This window comes from Taeniopygia guttata, chromosome 3 (genome assembly GCF_048771995.1).
Source record: "Taeniopygia guttata chromosome 3, bTaeGut7.mat, whole genome shotgun sequence".
NCBI lineage: Eukaryota > Metazoa > Chordata > Aves > Passeriformes > Estrildidae > Taeniopygia > Taeniopygia guttata.
In genome coordinates this window covers 18,046,411-18,059,251 of record NC_133027.1, presented here as the reverse complement: position 1 = coordinate 18,059,251, position 12,841 = coordinate 18,046,411, and the positions used below count along the sequence as shown (strand labels likewise).

At 37.7% G+C, this 12,841-nt stretch overlaps 1 long non-coding RNA gene across 1 annotated transcript in view; it reads right to left on the bottom strand.

Moving 5' to 3' along the window:
- LOC140683654 (uncharacterized) overlaps window positions 1-12,398 on the bottom strand; it is an 84,558-nt gene extending 72,160 nt beyond the window's left edge. Inside the window, exon 1 of the long non-coding RNA XR_012054870.1 lies at window positions 10,221-12,398. This is a non-coding gene — a long non-coding RNA (uncharacterized lncRNA). The remainder of the gene's footprint in view (window positions 1-10,220) is intronic.
- Between the last annotated feature and the right edge of the window lie 443 nt (window positions 12,399-12,841).

Genomic DNA, 12,841 nt, shown 5'->3' with positions numbered 1-12,841 from the left:
CAATGGCTTTGAAATAATACCACAACTTGCCTTGCTGTAACTTTTCTCATGTGTGCTAACTCTGTTTAGAAAAGAAGTAAAAGCTTTTTGTAACTGTGATCTGCATCATGGAAACAAATTCAATCTCCTATCAGATTTCTGAGGTAGCACAGGATATGAATTTGGTATGTTCCTTATCTGAGCCTCTTTATTTATCTCTGCTGCATAATGAGTGTCCTTTGTGTGAAGTACACAAGGCTAACATATAAAATATTCTCCTGTTAAAATGGTAACCAGCTGCAGAAAGTCTCAGAAGCATCTTTGGTTGGTAAATGTTTAGACCAAATGCTACTAACATTTTAAAAATTACCTCCTTTACATATAATGCATACAGACAGAGGTACAGAGTCTTTTTACCATGTCCCTCCCTTGTAGTCTTCTGTTCTGATTTAGAGGAAGCTTGTTTTTTTTCTCTTTACCCTTGCAGCCATGAAAGATTTAATCACTGCCTCTTATCATTACCTGGTATTTCCAGTGTGTTCAAGATACCACAGGGTGGATGCTAATACTGTACAACAGCACATCTTTCTTCCATTCCTTGCAAACATATCAATCTATTGCTCAACAAACAAGGAACTGTGCCAAAAGAAACCATGTTAAAAGAAGGGTGCACAACAGTGGTAGGGAAAGGACATAATTTGAAGTTAAAGCAGTACTGTGCTCAAGAGGATAAATTATTTGTTTTAATAATAATAGCTCCACATAAAGATTAGAAACCTAATTTGGCATGAATCAACAATAATGCTTAAACCATTCTCATGATCTCTCATTTGCTTTTCCATATGAACAGTGCCTTGGAAACAGTGAATAATGGCCTGTGTTTTATACTTTAATACATATTTTAATAGCACATTTATCCAAACAAGGATAATATTAGTCAGATAACCTTCACAAGCTCTTGATAAATTTCATCAGCCTGATGTTTTCTTCATGTTCCTAAGAGATTTTATAGTGCATAGTATTTTTCTTAGTTTCTGTGCTGTGTGTATTACACACATAGAGCTACTAGGAATGAGCTCTCTCAGGAAAGCTTCCCTGACTTTCCCAGGGATATTTGTGAGATTTGCAAAACCTGCGAACGCTGTATGATTTGACCCTCTCCTTCCTTTCCTTTTCTCTTCAATCACAGTCCCTATGGTTTTTTCAGTCACAGATAGACACCTTTGGTTTTTTTGGTCTCTCAACCTTTTCTACCTTGACTCCTCACATTTCCATTCCTGTCTCTCTCTCTCTCTCTGCATGATCATATTTTTCAGAATCATAGAATCATCAAGCTTTTGAATGTGGTTATATTTTCCAGCATATCTACTCTTATCCTTTACTACTTTATGATAGTCTTGATCTCTCTACCTTATACTTTTCCCCCTTCACAATAAAAATTCTTCCGTTTCTTCTTGCGTAATAATTTTTTTAAACTTTCAAGTGAACTTCCTTGATTCTCCAAATGCCATTATTGATGCATTATTCTATTTTTAAAATTGCAGAATATATTCTTAATGTTAGTTGTGAAGATTTGTTCTCACTATATTTTCTTTTATTTCCAGGTTCATTTCTCCATTTCTCCTCCCTTCACTTCTTACATTCTACAACATCTTGTCTAAACAAATTTTCTAGTGTTGACTTTTTATCAAAAATTACACTGTAGTATTTTGTTCTCAGCGTGTCCTTGACCCAGTGTCAGTCCATACCTTTCTATTAACTGGTGATTCGCTTTCTTTAAATTTAACATTGCTGGGCTTCCACAATTGCATTTCTTATATTTCTTCTTTTAAAATTTTATTCTTCCTGTGTTACTTTTTTCCCTCTAGCGGGTCCAAGTGTTGCCACCTTCATACAACGTAGAGTACAACAAATCATCATGCATGCATCCTCTTCTTTCTTCCTTCCACTCACCTCACCTCACCTCACCTCACCTCACCTCACCTCACCTCATCTCACCTCACCTCACCTCACCTCACCTCACCTCACTTCACCACCTAATTCCAACACATATTCAACAACTCTTCCTGTGCAAAGACCACCTCTTTGCTTCAGACCCCTCTCCTTCTGTTCACACTAAGACCCCATCCTGAGCAGCTCTTCATGTATGCCTGTTCATCTATTCTCTTCAGAAACAGTCCCTCAACTTTCTCTTTCCAATGCCCACAAGCTCTCTCCACTTCTATTTTTTTCTCAGTCATGGTCTCCACTACCCCTCAATCAATAAATTAGAATAAAAACGTCGAAGATTTCCTCCTGGAAAGTGCACTTAAGTGTATTGAATATAAGGAATTTAATATAGGCTGGTAGTAGAAAGAACATTTATTGGTATCAACACCAGGAATATTTGTGATTAGCACTGTGGTCATAAAACATGAAGATATACTTCAATCTGTGACACATTATAGTTATGTTTATCTAAAGAAAGAAGCCACTGGGGCTCTGAATAGAAAATCTTTTTTTCTAATAGCTAGTCACAACAAATTTATTCCAGACTTTTGATTTTGTGAAAAAGCAACTGTTATAAAAAGGCTTCAGATGTTCTTTACAGAAGCCCTCAGAAAAAAATAAACAGAAGAGCCAGCAGTGCTCTCTACCAGAAAATCTGAACATGAACTTTATTAATATTCTTAATAACCAGAAAGCAATTAGTGGAGTGCCATAGTTACACTGGAATAATTACTGTTAAATGGAAATTATACTTTTGTTTTCCTAGAAGTTATACACATATACATTTTATAGCTAGAAAACACACATAAGACTGTTGTGCACAGACCCTCAGTAGAAAACTGGGCAATTGTCTGTGCCTGCATTCATTTGTAGACAGCATAGCCAAGGGTCATTAGTTTAATAGGATATTGGTTTTTTCTGTCTCTCTAAAACGTCTGTTGAAACATCCTCCCAGGAGCCAAATTGAAGAGGTGAGGAAATAAACAGCAACTGACAGCTTTGATCACTGACAGCCAGAGATCCATTCAGCCCAGAAAGTACCATAGGGTAGAATCAGAAAAAGCAGTCACAGAGCAAGGAAATAACGACCCTGCAAATGAGCAGGTCCAATGCCTGAGGTAAACACACTCTGAACAAAGGCTACACCCAACAAAGACCACATAGAGGACCACAGATGAAAAAGAAGCATGGAGATGCAATTTATGGGTCGTGCAATGAGAGTGATGGTACCCACAGGAGCGAATACTGGAGGTGGAAAGAGGTTAGGAAGATTAAGAAGCTTCTGGGTTACATACATGCATGGGTTGAGAAATGAATGAAGGATTTCAGCAAAAGTGAGGGTAGTGGATATCATTTGTGTGATTTCATTTAGTATTTGATTTACCAATTATCTTTTTTTGCCAGCAACACAGTTTGAGCTCCAGTATGATGCCTATGTGTCTGTGAAGGGACATAAAAGGGATTGATTGCTGCAGAACCTGTTGCCTTCCCTACAGTGATGTGCTGAAGGGGAGATCTCAGGGACAGCTGGGAGTGATTTATGATTGTTACAGCTTCCCTGCCAAACCAAAGGTAAAATTGGGATGACTCCCCTTCCTCTGATAAAATTCTACCTTTTTCTAGATAGCAATAAATAATCTATGCCAGAGGTGAGTCCCCTCTCAGGGAAAGGAAATTATACTGAAGAACCTGCTCAGAACTTCAGATTGGATTGTTTCACATTTTTGGCAGGTATTTTCAAAGTGTTTTGGAGGGAGTTATAGCTGGAAGCCTTCATCTGGTTTTATTCTCATCCCTGTTCAAGCTTTACAACTGAAGAGATTGAGCTATTCCATAAATATATATCAAAATATATAAATGACAGATCCAAAGCAGACTTTTCTTCAAGTTGGGATTTAAAGCCCTAAAGCATCTCTGACAACTGCTGTTCACTCTTTCCTCCATATTGTCAGGATAAAGCAGTTCTGTTGAACCAGGAAAAGAAACATAAACTTCAGAGTATTTCCTCTTTTTTTGAGGAAAAATTAGAAAAATTCCTTCTTCTTAATGTAGTACTAGAATCTGAATGAACCTGGGGTTCTAAGTTAAAAAATCCTATATTAAAAAAGCAGTAGCATATCACAAATTTTCTGTGTCATACCTTGCTGGAAAAAAAACCTGATTTCCTCAAGAAAAGTGGCATTTATAATGTTTTGGTTTGCTTTGTTCTGTTTTAAGAGAGCTTTCTCAGTTTCAGTGTAGCTCTCGGAACAATACACTCAGCTCACAGCCTTCTAATGCAGTATTTTTAGGAAAGACTTCTGGTCTTATTGTCTTGGTTATATTGTGGACCACTGATCAACCCCTTTCAATGCAGAGTATTTCCCCTGGAAAGGAGGAAAGGTAGCAATTCATGCATCAAAAGCAGTGCAAACAGCTGACAGCCATCTCCTGCTCACAACACACTCAACACATGGAGCAAAACTGCCAATGTCACCTGTGGGAGGGAGTGTGGACACTCTCCCTCACCTCCTCAAAAATATCTCCTTTCTCTGGCAGCAGCAGCAGCACCAGCCAAACGTCTGTGTCAGGCTGCAGCTGTGAGGGGAGGAATGTCACATGCGCAGTTGGAGGGCAAAAAATCTCCATCTGGCCCTCATTGTTGCTAGGATTAGACCACCCCTGACTTACATAATTAAGATATAAGTAAACAAATATAGAAGCATCATAAATATAGCAATAAATGAATGTCTAAATAGCATTATATTTCACTTCTAAATGCATTATTTTATAATATACAGCTATATTTACTTAAGTGTCCTCACATGTAGAAGACTGGATATGAGCCATTGGAAAGGATTAAATTTCATTTTTGCACAATTGAAGAAAGAAGTAGACCCAAACACTAACATCAAGATTAGAAGCAATTAGATACAACCACATAAATGTTATACGGTACAATCCTTACTTCTGTTTTATTGTATTTTATAATTACTAATTGCATGTGACTTGAATTGCGCTAAAATTCTCTGCCTCATATTTTTCACTGTTTCACTTCCCTCTCTTTATCTGAGTACTAACCTGATCTTACCTCTCTCTGAAACTCACTTCATTTTGTTCAAGAAGGGAGTCCACAATTATCCCATGAAATACCAAAATAAGCAATGACCTGGAAAATGGTAAGCCATCAATTGCTGCCTTTTTTCTCATTATTTCGGTCATGTTTCTATGAATTAAATTAAAATAACTTCCTCAGCCACATTTAAATGCAACATACAATTTTCTCACCTAGCCCTCCTTTCTTTTCAGGAGACTTCGTGGATGTGGTTTGGAGAATGCAGTAAGATCACAAATAATCCCTGCCTTGAAAGAGCTGTAGAGTAACTGTCTACCAGAGCTGTCCATATGATTTTGCATTTCCCCATCTCTGTCAGTGAGAAAACAGTTTCAGACTGCTGACATCCAGCAAAACTGTACTGTGTATGCATTATGAAATTATCCTGAAAAAGTAGAGCTGATGCTTGACATTGCGCACACCTGCATATGAGGGGAACAGAAAGCCTTCCTGCCCTTGAGTGTGCCCACATCCTGTGCAGGTGCTTGGAGAGGGATGCATATACAACTGATCTTCTCCAGGAAGACTGGAAAATTAGCTCTGACAGAGAAGTTTGCAGTTAATAATGCTACTCATCTTCAGCTGATAGAGATATCTCATGCACTGAGACTGATTTAGGGATCTAGTAAAAACACTATTGCCTTATTTCACCCTTAATTTAACACAGAAATTATTTCTAGAACTACTCAGTACTCAGATCATTGTCAGAATGCAAATTAAAAGGCCAAAAGTCAATTAATTGAAATATGTAAAAATAATTCCATTTCAGTCCTTGAGTTTGTGAAGGAGGGCTGACTGTTAGATATGGGAAACCACTGGACTTAGGCTGATGAAAGCCTTCAGTCACTGAAGCCTGACAAACAGCCACCTTTGTCCGAAGGGGACAAATTTGTGAAAGTTGCATCAAGAATGATTTGGGCAGTCTTATTTTTTGAAAAAAGGTCACCCATAATGTTCACTAATATAGGAAAACACACAGTGGGAATAACTCAGTTAAACCATTAATTGTATCACCCTGCTGTGATTAGAATGACTCATTATCTCCTGGGTAGTGCTAGGATGTTTAGGGGACATGGTTTTCCTGTGTCCAGCCCTTGTGCTAAGTGCTCAGAAATGCAAGAAGGTATTTTCATCACACTGATCAGGGTTTCTTTTAAACAAAACAACACCTTGCTGTCTATGTTTCTGTAGCAATGACCAAGGAGCTACTTAGTTCCTTGTCAGTTTGCCTATGTCCTTAAGGTAGTGCCACCAGCTGGTTATCCTCATTCTGCTGTAGATTGTGATAGGCATATCAATAGCTCATCAAGTTCTGTTTCCTGAAAAAGACTGGAGATGCAACATGACACAGAGAGGAGGAAGACTATATAGATATTTTTTTCCCCCAGAGCAGTGAGGGTGCATTTCTCACCTACTCACCCCCTGACAAATACTGATTGTGTGCTCTGCTCACTAGGTACCTCTCTGGAGTGTGCAGTAATGTCACCTGTTTGGGTACAGGCTCCTGGATCATTCAGGCCTTTAAGAAAGATGAGGAAAAAATAATCCTTCACACTGTAGGATGTCACTGCCTCTGTATGGCCTCTGTGCAGACATGAAGCTTCCTGTAAATCCCACAAAGGAGCCTATCAAACTGGTAATTGTTATTTCCAATTCCAGCAGGCCTTATATATTTCTACAACTAAGTTATTGAAATAGTAGCATTTGCAGTATTTCTGTTAGTGCTTAGAGATAATCTCATTGTAAAAGGTACCTCATAAAAACAAATATGATCCTGCTTTTCCCAGAACCCTCCTATTTTTGGCTTTGAATTCTAGATTAGATGACTTCTGCCTGACTCATTGTGGGGGTCATAACAAGAAAGAAGCATTCTTGGCATATTTCTTAATATGCTCTTCACTTAATGTAGCACTTAGATCAATACACATGGCGCAATACACACTGTTTAATTTTTGTCCTTTTTTTTTTTAGAAACTGTTGAGTGGATGACATAGTGAATAGAGTGAAGCTTATCATTAACAGAGCTAGAATATGTCCCATCTGAAACCCAGGTGGGTTTGGCAGATGGATATAAAGTAGTAAACGGAATATATCAGTAGAGTGTGCAAGCTGGTGAGAGCTAACTGCCTGAGTTATTTTTGTTCAGTTGAGCCGATTTCTATTTTCTATAATGATAAATGAATTTCATCTTCCAGATTTTAAATTGGTATATTCCTCTGAATTTTTATAATTTAAAAAAAAAATTAAACCGTTTGGAAATTAATGTAATCAGGTCAAGAAAAAAAAAAGAGTAGAAAATGAAAAATACTATTTTTATTATATTTACAAAAATATATTTTTTATATATATGAAGTTGCAACATATATATTTCTCAATGCACACTGAATTGACAAGTTATTATCAGAGTTACAGATCTACTAAAAACTTGCAGAAGGGTGTAGAAGAGTACTATAAAAAGCACAATTAGCCTATGTTTCCATAAAAGAAACAAATCATCTTCAAGATGACAAACCCTCACTTTTTTGGTTTTGGGGCCATTTCATTTTTGTCACTGCAGTACCAATCAGCTTTTAAATCTGCAATTTCCTTATGTATTCGTAGCAAGTGAACCTACTTGGAGTAAGTATCATATAAAATGGCTAAAAAATGTAAAGAAATTGTCGTGCTCTATCTTTCACTCCGGTCCCCAACTCTTGAGTTCTCCCTGTGCTCAGGTACCCATTATCTTCATTTGCATGAGTTTGGATTTGCCATTTCCTGGTGCAAAGAGTTACAGCTCCAAACACTGGGCAGATGTCAGATGTTTTGTGGAAATGGGAGACCCATCATGCCAGTTTAGAAGTAAAGATTTCATATATAGGGTACATATGCACCTACCTGCATGGTACTCTCAGGCTGAGGGCTAGGACGGCCTGTAACCACATCATAGTCTCATCTGCATCTTAGAATAATTCTGTTTCTGCCTAAAGTTTGTTTTCTTTTCAGCTCATTCCCGCCTCTGCTGTGTCCTGCCATGTACTAGTAGGTAGGCAGCAAAGCTTGCATTTTGGGGAAGGGCTACTCTGTCATTTCTTCAGGGTCAACAGAATGCAGCGTGGCTTTTGGATTGACCGGTCTTCTTATTTGTTTAATAAAATAATGTACTTGAGATCAGATTTCTGAATGTTTGTTTAAGCATCAAATGCCTCGTATGAGCTGTTCTTTGGTGAAAAACCCACGAAAACAGTCTTGTCATTCCCACAGCAGCACTCGGTGATTTGAGTGTTTGTATTGGTATATATTTCAGTGTTTCAGAGCTCTGCAGTCAGCTTAAATGCATACGGGGACTGCTGGTCCTCCTCCACCTGAGTTCTGCCCTTCTTCCTATACCACAGACAGCAGACAGTAGCTGGATTTTAAAGCACCTAACACAAATTGCAAGAGTTCCTTTTGAACGGTGGGAAGAAAACAATCCCCTATTAAATTCTAGACTATTCCAGCTGGCAAGTGCCTTTTTGTGCTCTACTCCCTTCCCTTTTGCCTACTTTGTGCTCCCCTCTGGATTTGCACACAGCTTTTGTCTCTTCCAGGAGTCACTGAAGCAGAGACTTTGCAGAGTTCCAATCAGCTCATTTTGTGGCAAGTTATCTCCCACTGCAGCCTGAAACAGGAGATTTCTAGCCCTGCCTGAGTGGCTAAATTGACCATAGATTATTTTTTATTCCATACCTAACTCCATTTAAAATCTCTGCTATAAAGAAGACAATCACAGAACATGAAGTTTCAGCAGTGTACACATCCTGGAAACTACAATAATGTCGATAGAATTTTGGACTATTTTAGCTAGTGGGTTTTTTTGTTTGTTTGTTTGGGTTTTTTTGTTTTGTTTTTTGGTTTTTTTTTTTCCCATAGTAGCATAATAATTAAAGAGGAAGATAGAGGAATGATGAATTATGCACTGCCATAACATTTTCAGTTGTCCTGCAATACACTGTCTCTGTTATGGTTTGTGTCATAATTTTCTTAATACTGAATTCTGCTTGTTATTTCACATTGTATTTCATGGGTATACACTGAACCTTCAATATGTGGACATGAGGTAGCAGTAACACCAGTGTTTTGGGAGGTGTGGATTTAGGACAAATAATTGCTGTAGCAAAACCAAAATTCATGTGGTGTTTTTACAGTTGCTTCAGCACACAAAAGGCACAAGAAATTCTTGAAAACTCCTAGAGGTGGTACTTCCAAAACTTTTGATGGGAAACAATGGAGCCCCTGTTGTTACTAAGGTATTCAGGATGACTAAAATGACTTGTTTATTTGAGACTTGAGCTGATAAATCTTATATTCTCCTCCCCGGCTAGGTTATTCACTTTCAAAACATGTAACATGTTTAAAAAAATCCAGGCTCAGAAACAGAAGTCATACCTCAATTATTTCTACATCTATGGATCCTACTACCTCTGTTCATTGTGTGATATGATGCAACCTGCAGGATAGCAGCTTTTATGCCAATGTACAGTAGGATATACCTCCCATTCTCTGCTCAGCAATGTTTCTGTGCCAAAATGAAACACCTTAATATTTCTTTATTAAGAAACTTTCTGATCATGCAAAAGAGTTCTACAAATCAGACGTATGCTCCCTGAGAATGTCTTAACTTGAACATGATATGCCAACATTTGAGGTGCAATTAGTAATATTTTAAAAGTTTGTGGGTTTCCCCCACTAATAAATAAAACATTGACCAGAAATATTTCCTTGCCTGCTGGAATTTACTGCCCACTGGGCCTGCAACTATCATACTGAAAATCTGATGGTTTAAGTTTGTATCTGATTTCATTGTCTAACACCCTCACTACTACTGGGAACCAGCTAGATCTTTGGTATAGACTTTACATGTCAAACAGGGCTCCTCTCATGGTGGCAGTGGAGAGCCCTTACCGGGGTGCAATCAGACCTCATGGTTCAGTACCTCTTCACTTGCATGTTCATCCTCAAAGACAGCTAAATCTGATGCAAATATTTATTTTCTTTCCTTCAAGAGTTTCCCCATTGCCTTTATTCAATAGAAGGAAATAAGAAGAAAAGTGGTTTAGAAAACGAGAAGACCTTTGAGCACCAATTCCTTGTTTAGTATAGTATGAGAAAATCAGTAATGTGTTAGTTAATTTCTTACCCAGCTAGCCAGCCAGCCATGCATCCAGCCATCCTTTTATTTTCTTTTTCAACAAAGATCAGTCATGGTTTGATGATGTTTTTTGCATCAAGAACTTGGCTCACATAACAAAGATTTGTCCCTGTACACAGCACACAATCCTTCATTTGTTGCCCATTACTCAAATAATGGAAGAGTTCTGCCTTAAAGAAAAAACAAACAAATGCCATAACACAGACACTGTTCAAAGCTATATCTTATTAATTATCATGTTAGAATGGAGACAGCACAACTCATGGAAGGCTATACACTGGTGAAGCAGCATTGAGCATTGAAATCAAAATGCAAGTAATGACTTGAAATTGGATGTTCATTTCCACAAGCGGAACAACTCTTAAACTCATTCTTAAAAATAGGCACCATGTTATCTGTGCATAAGAAGGAAATGTCTGTATTTCTTTTTTGGTTTTTTGGCTCAGGATGTTTAAGGATCAGTGTAAGGACGCTCAGATACTTTGACTCTGAGTGGAGCACAGATGTCTAAGACAGGCAGTGTTTGTAGCACTTCCTTTCCATACTGTATTTAACATGTATATGCAGAAAACAGTATATAACAACACGGGTACATATGAAGAACAGTTACCATCAAGATAGGTGTTTGACCATTTAATCTCTGTTTCTCAGAGAAAGGTATTCAATCTTGGGTGTCTGACTTGCCTTTTGAACTAGTCTGATATATCACTGAAGCATCACAGAGTCCAATTAATGCTTCCACTGACCTCATTTGAATTAATGCAATTACTTTAGAAATTACTTTTGTCCATGTAGTTATTTATAGCTTTCAGGTTTTATGTAGAAAAACTGCACTCTAAGAAACAAGACACCTAGTAAATAAATTTGCTAAGTATATTAAAAAGTTCCTTTCCTTTCCCTAGGGATAAACAGAGAATTACAGGCAAGGGTAAGTCATTGAATAACCAGTCACCTACCAGCTATCACACAATGATAATGAGTGTAATACTTAACATTCAGAATACAGACGAAAGGTACCATATTCTTAGAGATGTGGAGACTGCTGGCAAATGCTACATTTTTAAGTGGTGTATGTACATTTCTTTTTGTAAATATTCCATCCAAATGTGGAAAAGCATAGAGAGCTGTTTGAACACATGGATTATATTTTCACACTTTCAACCATTCAGAGCTCGGTGACTTACCAGATATATCTTTTTCTCATTAAAAACAGTAAACAAGTAAAACAAACAGAACAGATCTTTATACCAGAAGTTACAGTACTGAATTGGTACATGCAAGAGTTCAGGTGTCAGCTTTTGTGAACCCTATAACTTTAAAAAGCAAAGAAATTCCTTCAGGATACAGAGGTAGAGACCCGTGTGAAGAATAGGCCAGTCTGGTTCATAAACATGCTCAGATGCTGATGACTTACAATTGAATCTGTGTTTCTGCTAATGTTCAAATGAAATGCGAGAAAAAAATTCACTTTCTAGGTGAATTCTTTAACTTATTTGTCAAATGGGGGGGTGGATGAACATATCTTCCTTACACCTCTTCCTATCATACCAGCCCATAATGATGCTGTGAGGATCTTGGTATTCAGAACACTCTGTTCTGTGGGACATGATATCCGGCAAGTCTTTTGTCAGGGTTAAAGTAGCAATAACTTAATCTCACCAAAATGTTGATGACATTTAGACACATTTGCATAAACTTAGGCAACCAGGTTGCATTATACAGTGGAACCAGTGTACTCCAAAGTATGGACTTGAGTCTCAGCCCATGAATATCCCAGCTGGGGGGGGTCTGCTGGAATATTTAAAGCTTCCTTATTAGTCTGAGACATGTATTTTCTCTGCAAGGAGCCAGATGTTGGAGAGAAAAATGCAAGAAGCAGACCCAGATGCCCTTCTGATGCTCCCAGGATGCCAAGTCAGACTTAGAAAGCATTCACAGATTTTACAAGTTATACCTAGTTCATTTTCTCCTGTCAGGGAGACAAAAGGACTCAGGAACTTGAGTGGCTAACTCAGGAACTCTTTTGCTGTATGGGGAGTCCTCAGCAGTGACCCAGTACCAGTTTGTCCAGCCACTTCAGAGAAGTCTTAGGAGCAAAATGAAATAGATGGATGGATTAATTGAAATACCTTACTTGCACCATAATTCCTATGGGTAGTGCCTTTCTGCTAGAGCTTCCTAGTTCATTCCAGGTATTTTAGCTGAGCTAAAATCTTTTTGTCTAATAGATAGTTAAAAATCAACTCTAAATATAGTGTAGTGTAACTGTGTAATGATATGTTTATGTTCAGCTAGGGGAAAAAAAGTAAGTGAAAAGAGTAACAGTTAACAGTGTCACCTCCTGTTGTGCCCAAACTGTGAGATGCAGAAACTGGAGACAGCCTGCATAAAATTAACAAATAGCTGATCTGTGGAACCATATATGCAAACCTGTCTACAAAAGATTCTTCTCTCCTCTGCATCAAGCTGTGTTACAATGGAATATGACAAAAATACTTTAACAATGAAAAGTAAATCGTTCAAATTGTTTAATACTGGTAATTTTAAAGACATTTTTACCATTAAAAATTCCTTCATTTTAACAACAATGAAGTCATTAAATAATAGAA